Here is an 11092-nt window from a genome sequence, read left to right as displayed (position 1 = left end):
TTTAATACTTTTCATCGTTTTTTTTTTTTTTTTTTTTACACAGACGGAAAGGGTGTTCAACAGCGTTGATTTATGAAAAAAAAAAAGCTGAGAATGGAGTTATCTGGTTCCTGCTGGACAGCGACGATATACTGTACCCTTAGAGAGAAAAAGGAACTGAAATTGGGATTATGACATTGTGGAGATATTATGCAACAGGATTTTTGGCTTTGTTTTTGTTTGAATTGGCACTTCCTCTAGTCCACCAAAAAAGGAGGCATATTCTTTTTGGAGACTAAAGAAGTAGATGTGCAGCTGTCCTAATTGACTGCACACCAGTTGAGAATTGTGCTCTCATGCCAGCTCGCTTCTCCAGATCGTTAGAAGTAAGGCAGCAGACTCATGCAAACCAGTGGAGCCTACAGTACCTGCAACCTGGCCCGCCAGCCTGAGTCCTGTGAAACTTAATGTCAGTCAGCAGTGAAATAACACTCTGATTTAATTTGTCACAGGATCCAAACAATAAAATAAAAAATCGCACCCTGTGTGAAGGAAGCGGTGCCTTTGATGAGTGGCCTCCTGGTGGCGCTATAATAGGGCGGGGCGGGGCTTCAGCAATTAATGCTCGTCCCTATTGGTGGTGTAAGTCCACATACCAAATTTGGACTTGGTGGCATGCTGCAAACTGGAGTTATAGCTGTTTAAAGGCAGTGGCCTCCTGGTGGCGCTATAATAGGGCGGGGCGGGGCTTCAGCAATCAATGCTCGTCCCTATTGGTGGTCTAAGTCCACATACCAAATTTGGACTTGCTGGCATGCTGCGAACTGGAGTTATAGCTGTTTAAAGCCCGTGCTGAAACGGACAAACGGACATACGGACATACGGACGGACATAGTCAAAGGTAGAGCGGCTGCTAAAAAATAAATAGAGACCATCTTATGATGGGATCCCACCCACCATGACGCCAAATTGAGTGTATGGTGCTATGGAAAAATTGTGGTAGGATTACATTTTATATAGTTGTTATGGTTCTCACCCTTTGCCTTAGAATCAGAATCAGAATCAGAATCAGGTTTATTGTCACATCACAGGTTTACAAGGTAAAAAAGTGGGTGAAATTCGTTTTTGTACAACACTCCCATCGCAACGTTAAATTCCGTAGAAAGAAGAGTGGGGAGAGAGAAAAAGAAGAGGGGTAGGGGGTTAAGTGGGAAGGAGATCAACAGAGAACAATAGAAGGCCAAAAACAAGTTATCTACATATTTACAAAGTACCTGAGATAAGAGACAAACTAAGGTGCCTGAGCATAGCAGCAATGTATGTATACTGTGCATGATATACTTATAGACGCTAAGGTGCTTAGAGAGAAAAGAGCGCAGTAATAAAAAAAAAAAATAAAAAAAAGATTGTGCGTTATACATGGGGATTAAGGTGCAGAGGGTCAGTGCGTGTTCACCTAAGGTGGACTGACCCTGGTATAATCCGCAAGTAGCTCCATGAAGGAGAGCAACAAAAAGTAATCTTTAGCATTGACTAAAGCTTTTGCCACAAAGAGTACAATTAAAGCCCTTTCTCCTGTGTGTATCAACATGTGTTTCTTAAGATTAGCATTGACTCAAACATACAACATTATAATTATGTCAGTGTTTCTTTTTTCTTTTTTTCTCCCAAAAGTTGCACAACAGCAGTATGCATGCACACAACACTCAATGCTGGACATTTGGTTACAGCTTAACGGTATGTTGCTGCAGTGGTTAGTAAAGCATCAATCCCTTTTTCAAATGTGTGAAAATGAACTGCGATTAGTTATACACACGTAATTGCAACGGAGAAATATAGACATAGTTTGCTAGTACCAAATACAATGTGTCTAGGCTAGCAGTGACTTCCAAGAGACTCTTCTCAGTGGTGCCTAAGTAAACATGAACTTGAAATACTGTCCAATATTGAGAAGTGACTATCAAAGTATGCAGTATTAATAAACCCTTTACTGGTCTGCACATTGCACACATTCACTTACTGATATCTTATTGTGAGGATGTAAGACAGTAAAGGTGCTCCTCTGGCTTATAGCTTATTTAGGCTAGGTCCTATGGGTGTTGAACATGTATGTTTCAAAAGAACTGTTCTAGATTTCCCTCTTTGGTATCCTCATATGTAAAAGGCTTTAAATAGACAAAAAGCCAACAAACTGTCTTACGCATACATGTGTTTGTAGGTTACAAACACAAAACTTTGCCAAGTTACTGTACATCAAAAGTTAGTAGTGGTGTCAGCTACATTTCTCCTATTATCTCGGGATTCATGCTGCTGGCTGCATCCAACACTGCGGCATGATTCACTGTAAGCATGCAATACAGATTACAACTGTTAAGAAATACTTGATAATAAGACGATGAGCCTGGCTGGTATGTTAATTCACTCAAAACACTCAGGTCAAAGGATTTAGGACCATTTATTGCAGCAAATAGTTATACAGTGACACTACAATGAATCCAAGCGTTCTGCAAGTTATTCTATGGGGAGTGCAGTCAACCCACATCATTCTATAAATATGAAACCATAGCACTAAACCAGACATCATTAAGAAATAATCTGTACTTGTCAGTCTACAAATAATTGCAAGAGGAGTTTTGGTAACACATTAGTGGCTTGAATGATTAACAGTACTAGACCATACCCGTTGGGGAATATGAGCACCCAAAGTGTGCAGTTTGGCTTATGCGCTGAGAACAGAGAGTTTATCAGGGATCGAAAGTGAGTTTGTACTGTGTAGTCCATTGGTTCTCAAAGTGGGGTACGGGGACCCCCAGGGGTACTTGAGGCAGTTCCAGGGGGTCCCCAGCTAAATGATGTCTGTTTTTGAACAACTCCTTTCGGTGGGCATGGTGAATTCACGCGACCGGGATGGTTTACCAGGCTAATGACATGGTTCTTTTCAGTGATCGGCCTTATCTTTTTCATTAAATGTTATATGACCAGACAGGCATGGTGTATTTACTGCAATTACTATTGTAACACTTCGCTATAATAACAATAATAATTATATTAATAGATATTGATACAGCACTGTATCTGTATTTTCATCACTATCTAATACCATTATCAATTCTGTCCAATATCATTATCTGATATGTGGATATTTCATATTTGAAGAATACATATCTGAAGGAATATACAGCATGAAGTAGTAGTAGTGTTCTGGCATTTTTAGGTAAAAAAACAAAACAAATGTGACTCTGCACTACAGACACAATTGTGCTGTCTTCATCAGAGTGAGTGGATATTGCAGTCCTCTGCTATGTACTGTATGAGGAGTTTTCAATTTGTCTGTGTGATGCTCCATTGACTGTGTGTGGCACAGGGCTCTGTGTAGCCAGGCGTATTGGCAGAAAGTGGACACAGGAGATGACATGAAGCAATGTCTAGCGACTATAGCAGTCCATCTTCTGTTGCTCATAGTTATGTTGAGGATACAAGGCAATCATAGTGACATAACATCCCCATGTTGCTCAATGAAGGCAGCTTTATATTTATAAAACAGTGTTGCAAAAGGTACAAACATTAATCTATGTACACATGAATAAGCCACACTATAAATAAATAGATAAAACTGGGTTATTGAAAAACAAAAACAAAAGAGAAAATAAACTTTAAAGAACGGACTTCAGAGGTGACCTACAGCGGAAGCCTACATGCTAGGCAGATGTTGAAGACCAGACATTAAAGGTCTTGGTCTCATGAATTCATGATCAACTGAGCTCTATGATAATGGTTAAAATAATAATCTAATTATTTTATGTTATAACATGGTTGAATTGGAACTCCTCTTTGGAACGCATTGAAGTCCTTCATTGTATGATGATAAGCTACTGCTACAATAGGGCTTGGTTAGTAACAGAATGTTTTTGATTAAAACTGTAGGTGAATCTGGTGAATCTATGTTATAAACTCCATAATATATGAGGGACCACGTTACGTTACGGGTGTTTAAGGCTCTCCACTTAACATTGTGCCAGTGGCACCTGTAGCCATGATGTAATCACACTATACTGTACCTCGGATTCTCGTGTACTTTTGCTTAAGAATATGATTAACCCACAATTTCATAATTATAATTCAGTCTAGTTAACACTGATTCATTCAAATTTGATTCATAGCACATATGTGAAAGGAGCATTTACTATTTTAAGCATATTCCTTTGGTCCTTCAACAGCCACAGCAGCCCAGTCTCTAAATCAACATGGGGTTTTCTATTTCACTGTGGTCCTTATTCACACATTCACATAATGTACTTTACCTTGGGGCTTCCGCTGTGATTTCACTGTGCCTGTGGGAGCCAGATGGATTGGGAGATGCACTGTGCAATGTTCCTATTATAGCTGTTTATGCCGTAGTGTGAAGACCAGGTTCTGCACTGCACTAACCTTGTCCTTCAAGCATTCATACATCTTGTGACAATCCTTGAAGATATATATATATATATATATATGTCGGTTGGAAACCTCATGAGTCCAGAACTGTTACTTTTCAGTATTCAAATTCCAAAATACAAAAGTAGCAGATCTACAAGCTCAAAATGGGCCGCTTCGGACCGCGTTTCGAGCTTGTATATCTGCTACGTTTTTGTGACGCTGTAGTATGATCAAATAGGACATTGATTTACGAAAAAAACACCAAAAGTTAAAATATGGAGATAAGAGGTTTCCTGCCCGAAAGCAACGATATACAGTATATATATATAGTATACAGCGTATACACACACACACACACACACACACACACACACACACACACACACACACACACACACACACACACACACCTCTATCAATCACTAAGTGAGTTTAATATGTTGCCTAGTTGTACAGGTTTTTCCAGTCACCTTAGATTGCCTAATGTGTGTATAAATGCCTAGAGATGCTACAATTTTCATTGCTCATTAATTAGCTAATTACTTCTCCAACTGTCGTCTTTTCGAAGGATGGGTTACTGACCAAGAGGGCAAGTCTCCCAGCTGGTGTCTGATAACAAACTATTAATCCTTTGTCTCTGCTTTGTGGAGAACCTGCCTACAGTACTGTACATCGTCTGTCTATTCTTCTCTTTTCACAAATGTAGATGCAAATTGTGCCGTGTCTGAATTAGACATTCATTCACTAATGAAAATTTAACACATTCCTAATCAATTGCTAGTTTCCACAATAAGTCCCCAGGACTTTTTTGTGTTATCCTTTTAGCCTTAATGTCTGACTGTACCATGTGCTGTTTACATTTCTGACCAATAAAGTATTCAATCAATCAATCAATCAATCAATCAATCAATTAATCAATAAATCAATCACCCTTATTGTAGTTGTGTTCTTACAACCAGTCATGTTTTATTCTTATGTTTGGAAATTAGATAGAGGTCATCGCTCCATTGTTATTGATCACAAGAATCACAGCACTGCCAAGGACACTGAAAAAGGAATCTAAAATGGCTTACAGGAGCAATGGCCAAAAAAGATAAATGCTGCCATAAAAAAGGAGTTTCGTGTCATTAGCATGGGGTAATGGTGCAATACTGCTGAAATCCATTCTAAAAAATGGGTTTCGAGTCTAGTCTCGAAGGTAGCCTTTGAGTCTGTGTCCTAAATGAAGGCTAGGAGTAAGTTCCTGAGTTTGGGTGCAGCAGTACTGAGGGCCTGAACCCCCATGATGCCGAGCGTGCAGAAACATTCAGCAGTAGTCATTGTGTTGGCTATTACAACTTCACTGTTCAATGATCAAGCTGATGCAAGGCTCCACATGGCTTGTTAATGTTATATGCTTCTCTATGCCTGTTTTAAATGGATTTTCCCAGAAAGTGCAAGCTCAACTCAAATCCAACATTTCTTTCAAGTGGTGAACTTGAAAGAAATGTGGGATTGTCACTCTGCTAGTTTTGAGAAACTTAAGTAGGGATAGTACGGTCACATGACGTGTCTCTAATGTTCATCCATAACCTTGAAAACTGAATATTCTGCACATCATGAAGCTGTGCTCTGACCTTGTGATTGAGGTGTGAGAGCATGTAGTCAAGACAAGATGATACTGTGTTCAAGTCTCAGTGTGGGTCCCCGGACTGCACTTTAGCTGCATTTCCATTGGCATGGCTCTACAGCACTCTACCCCACACCGCCTACTTGTGCCAGCGTTTCCACTACAAGGAATTGGAGTGGTGTCAAAGTGGTACGAAATGAGTGCCTAAAAACTACCCACTCCAGGGTAGGTTCCGAGCTAGGCTAAGCGGGGCCAAAGCACTGACGTTTAACGCTGCTGCTACTGATTGGTCGGAGAATGCATTCCTCACAGCTGTGTCTGTCCAAAACAAAAGTTTTGTAGACACGATTGTTTTTGTCTAGTTTGGGACTCAGTATTAGTGACTTTTATTGTGTTTTTTTGCTCAGTAACAGCACAGCTAGGCTAAATGCTAGCCCAGCTTGCCTACATGCTAGCGTGCTTCCTCAGAGCTAGTTTGGCTGTTAAGTTATTATTTGGCCATGTTCACCCTGACGTTAATCGTCGTTATTATTGTGAAGACCCGTGTGGCGTCTAAAAACGTTGTCCACCACTTCTATAAAAACAATTGCGTTAGCCTTGCCCGTACAGTGTTGCCAGGTTTAGCGAGAAAAACAAGCAACGAGGTCTATGAAAAGAAGCCCAAAAGAAGCGACTAGGCTACGGCTATTTGAAAATAGCAGATCTACAAACTAAAAAATCTTATATGGGGGTCCCTGGCACAAAATATGTTCAGATGAGGGGGGGTGGTCTGTTTAATTTGGGGTCCTTGACATGAAAATGTTTAAGAACCACTGGTTTCAATAAAATAAGGAAACAATCCCCAAATAAGCAACTACACTTTAGAAACAACCCCCAAATAAGCAACTACACTTTAGAAACAACCCCCAAATAAGCAACTACACTTTAGAAACAAGCCCAAATAAGCAACTAAGCGGATGTGGCAACACTGCTCCCGTAATATTTACAGAGACCCAGTGTTGAAGAAAAGGGCGTCGATTCCCCCCGGGAGGGGAGGGGGGTAGTGCAAGGGGATACTTTATTGTTAGTCGTGCTTAAGCTGCAGTCGGATTCCGGCTTTTGAGAAGCATTGTTATACTTTAGGCGAACAGCGCTGGCTGTTTCATTACTGTCTGCATCACTACAAGTTATGTGAGCACAACCTTCGGAAAGAGATAAATGCTGGAGGATGGCTGTCAAGGTCTCGGAGTGGTCTTTGTTCTAGAATGACCAGATTTAGTTCATTCAGTGGTAAATGCTAGGGTGTCGATTGTTTCTTTCGATGTTTGTGAAATTAGTTTTTGGTGTTTGAAAGTCTGCCCAAAGTGCCATGTCCAGGCCGGCTTAATGCACAGGCTTTAGGGGCTGCAGCCCGGGGCACCAAGCGGCCGGCCCAAAAAAAAGACCTATTGCAAATGACGGCGGCAAAACTGTCCACGCCGCGGGCTGCAGAAATAGCAGTAGATTGGTGCCGAAATGCGTCGGCAGCACCCCTCACATGCCACATTTTCTTTCTGTATATTATATTATCACTTATTTATATTTCTGCAAACGGTACTGTTCCATTCTGTTGTCCGTTAGTCTTTGAACTCACTTTCCTGACGATGACGCGGCCCAGGTCAGATGCAGTCGTGGCAGTTCGGCTAAGACTGTGCTTTACTTAGTTATTCTATTGTTTATACTCTTGACTATTGATCACCTTATTATGTAGCCATGTTGTATTGTATAAGAGTATTCTGGAGTTAATGGCATACTTATGTATGTACCTGTTTGTCATTATGTAGTTTTTCATTCTATATAATACAAATATTTGCCAAGTATTTGTGGCACTGAAAAACTGACCATTACCTGTATGTTTAGGGCTGTTAGGGAGTTAATTCTTTTTTCTAAATATTTTTCTTTTTATTGCAAAAAATGCAGATGTACATCCCCCACAGACCGGGGGACAGACACACACAGACATCCATGACTTTATACTGTAGATAGATGCATCAAGTCAAATTCCTTGTAGTATGTGAAAATACTTCAAAAATAAAACTAAACATAAAAATAAAAATAAACTTAATAAGATTATGATTCTTGTGGTTGGCAGGAGTGCTTTAATCACATTTGATGTGTTGTTTAAAATATACTTAACAAGAAACGAATTAAAATATACAAATGTTGCAATTGTCTTTATTTGCACAAACGTGAATGTTATTTTTGATAGACAAGTGATCCTAAACATTGCAACAAATGCTTTGCACATCTGTTCATAAGCAGCCTAACTGGAGAGTCAGCAGGACACAGGTGCATACTCAGCCAGGAGCTGTCAAGCATGAGGCTAAATAGCTTTATGAACAAAATCAGCTTGTTACAAGATTTTGCTATATTTGCACAAACAAATCATGGTCTCAAGTGCTTGACAAAACTGTTCACAGGACTTAGATGCACAGGGTCATGGTGCAGAAGGGTACAGATTGAGATACATGCAGTTCAAGAGACTACTGTATTATTCTAAATCTAGTACTGGAGTTCAAAAATGCATTAGTCTTGGCAAAAAAACATTATTTGCTAGGGAGGAATTTGTGAGTTTTATTATATGCCTTGTTTTTAATAAGTTGCATTTTATGCTTTTAAATGTTTTGCCTTTAAATGCCTTTTATAACTTATGTAAAGCACCTTGAATTGCCTTTGAGTATGTGACACATTGTGACAAAGAAATGTGCTTTGCAAATAAACTTGCCTTGCCTTTGCGTAATGATTACAGGACCTATGGCAATGTGTCCTTATATTACTACAGTCTACAGTACTACTGGTTTATTGGCACAGAGTGCTGGTGTCAATGATTACTCAATACCTAGTTCTTCATCATTATTGGAAACATGTATATCGTTTGAGTCGAGGCAGTGCAACAACTCCATCGTCACACTACGTGTGAGATGATAATCACTCCCATGTCCTGAATTATCATTAAGCGTTCATTAAAACAGCTTAGTGTGGGGCTTGGCCACATCTGTGCAAGAACAGGCATAGGGCTCCTTCTGTCCTCCCACTATTTGATATGTACTGTAGGTTCTGCTGGTACCAGATGAGTTCTCACTGACAGCTGGATGCAGGCCAGTCAATCCTCTTGGGTTCACCTGTCAGCCTGCATTTCTCCTCTCCATCCAAAGTGTTGCTGGCAGTTCCTCTGTCCCTCTCCTCTTCTCCCCTCCTGTCACTCGTCCTCATTGCTTACCTCCCTTCGCCATCAATTGCTCTCTCTTCCTTACCAGCACAGGGTTAATATATGTGATGTGTGGATCAGTCACTTGTCTCTCTCTAACCCCCTCACTTGCATCTAGTTGTCCCTCATCCTCTTACTTCCCCCTCTAGGAGTCCACTCCTACCTTGGTGTGTGGTCCATGTATCTATACATCTGTTCTGTATATTTATACTGGTTTTCCCCACTTACCGCTTTGGCCCGATTTTGCTGTTCCTGATGTGTGTGTGTGTGTGTGTGTGTGTGTGTGTGTGTGTGTGTGTGTGTGTGTGTGTGTGTGTGTGTGTGTGTGTGTGTGTGTGTGTGTGTGTGTGTGTGTTCGTACTAATCGTCTGACCGATCAACTGAATATGGAGATGTGATGATCCCTGATGTTATCAAAAACTGTGGTGTTGATGGCATCACTAAAAGGGTCAGCCATCCCATATCAAAGGTGCAGTTTGACAAGATACAGTGGTGTTAACATCCTTGACAATCAGATTTCATGGTTCACCCACAGGAACCCCTGTGGTAGTTGTCCCCTTCCTATATTAAAATTGCCTAGAGGGTAACAGGGGTCTGCCATGAGAATAGCCACACCAGGGGCAACGTATGGCCCCTAGGGGCCACCCCATGGGCGCCCAGGGGTCACAGGCACACTGTTGCACCAACCTTGGCACAAACACTGTTAACTCATTGAGTGCCATTGACGCGTTTCACGTGTTTTACCGCAATGGCGCAACGTGCCATTGGAAAAAAAACTTTCAGAACCCAAGATATCATCATTTGAAGATCTGCTGCTCCACTCACTTCTTGTTTAACTTATTACTGAAAAAGGCTGTATCTCGGCTCCTGAGCAATTTTTTTTTTCTATGTATTTTTCAATGTTATTATGTTATTTTCAAAAGGCAGACAATTAATGTCAACGAGGTCCAATGACCTCATTGCCATTTGTGAAACCACACAGTGCAACCCTCAGTGATTAGCACATCTGAGTGGATCGATTATACTGGAGATAAATATTCTGTGACTACTTGAAAAAGGTATAAGAAAATTGAAAAATTGCTGGCACAGTTCACAATTATTCTTTTATTTCATTGGCATTGAATGAGTTCAGGGGTCATGAGAGTAGTCACACATATGGGGCACTACAACAGTGTTACAGCAGTGTTTAACACTTCAAATGGCCATTGCTCGGTTACCATTGCTCTCTGATCAGTGCAATATTTAACTAGAGTTGAAGGGTTAAAATGGACATACAGTACTGTACCTATCTGTGTAGTCCTTTACAAAACTTCTTGACAAGAACAATGTTGGTTTATCTAAAGCAGTGGTTCTCAACCACATGATTTGGAGGGGGGGGTGAAGTGACAATTTACAGACTTTTAAGAAAAAAAGACCATCACTGCATCAAAAGTAATCAACAAACTATACTATAAAAACTGGTCAAACATTAGCCAAATTGTCCAATTATATAAGAAAGTAGCAAAAATTGTGAGCCACTCCCCATTCATTAGCCACTCCCCATTCACAAGCTTGTTTGCTCTGCTTCACGACAGACCAATTTCAGACTATTTCTGCTATTCATTGCTTTCAAGTTTGATAAGTAAGTATGATTTCATTTAGACATTTCAGCTCAGAAATAACCAGACCGTTAATGAACCATTTACCATTTATTAACCATACCATATTAACCATAACCCATATATTAATGCACAACCACCACCATAACAACCATCTATGGAACCATCCCACCAAAAACCAGAAGCCACGGGGAGGAGGCCGGGGAGGTGGAGGATTTTTTTACAACTGACAGCTGTACAACCGGCATTGACAGCTAAGCACGT

This window comes from Gymnoscopelus microlampas (assembly GCF_963454915.1).
Source record: "Gymnoscopelus microlampas genome assembly, chromosome: 8".
In the NCBI taxonomy this organism is placed as follows: domain Eukaryota; kingdom Metazoa; phylum Chordata; class Actinopteri; order Myctophiformes; family Myctophidae; genus Gymnoscopelus; species Gymnoscopelus microlampas.
Note: the sequence above shows the minus strand (reverse complement) of the source record.